We start from the raw sequence: 577 nt of genomic DNA on the forward strand, positions 1-577 counted from the left end.
GTCTGGCACCTTTTCAATCGCTCTCTTTGGCCGAACCGCTAAGTTACGGGAATGTAAACAGACCAACGCAAGTTCTTAAGTGGTAGTGAGGGACAGACAATGACACAAAGACACACACACGTGCTCGCGCACGCACACACACACACACACACACACACACACACACAACACACACACACACAACACACGCACACACGCACACACACAGTGACAATACAGATGAAGTGGCGATGATGTTGGTGCCGGTAGTGATGATATTGATGATGATGATGATGATGGTGTGGTGGTTGCGACTGTGGCGATGGTGGTGGTATGATGATAATGTGAAGGAGGAAGACTCTGATGACGGTGATGAGGATGAAGATGACGACGACGACGACGATGATGACGGTGATGATGATGATGAAGATGATGATGAAAGTGATGGTGGTGGTGGTACTGCTTGTGCAAACAGTAGCGAAAAGACACCGAGAAAGAGTGAGAGAGAGAGAGAGGGGGGGGGGTTGAGGAGGAAGAGGAGGACGGCTATGAAACTTATCCAGAACAGATGAAAACCAGATGTACAACACCAACAGCC

General features: G+C 49.0%; 1 protein-coding gene across 1 annotated transcript in view; it reads left to right on the forward strand.

The window, feature by feature from the left end:
* LOC106867441 (allene oxide synthase-lipoxygenase protein) overlaps window positions 1–577 on the forward strand; it is a 43,106-nt gene that overhangs the window by 32,703 nt on the left and 9,826 nt on the right. The window lies entirely within an intron of this gene.

The sequence above is a fragment of the Octopus bimaculoides genome, chromosome 20, assembly GCF_001194135.2.
Source record: "Octopus bimaculoides isolate UCB-OBI-ISO-001 chromosome 20, ASM119413v2, whole genome shotgun sequence".
In the NCBI taxonomy this organism is placed as follows: domain Eukaryota; kingdom Metazoa; phylum Mollusca; class Cephalopoda; order Octopoda; family Octopodidae; genus Octopus; species Octopus bimaculoides.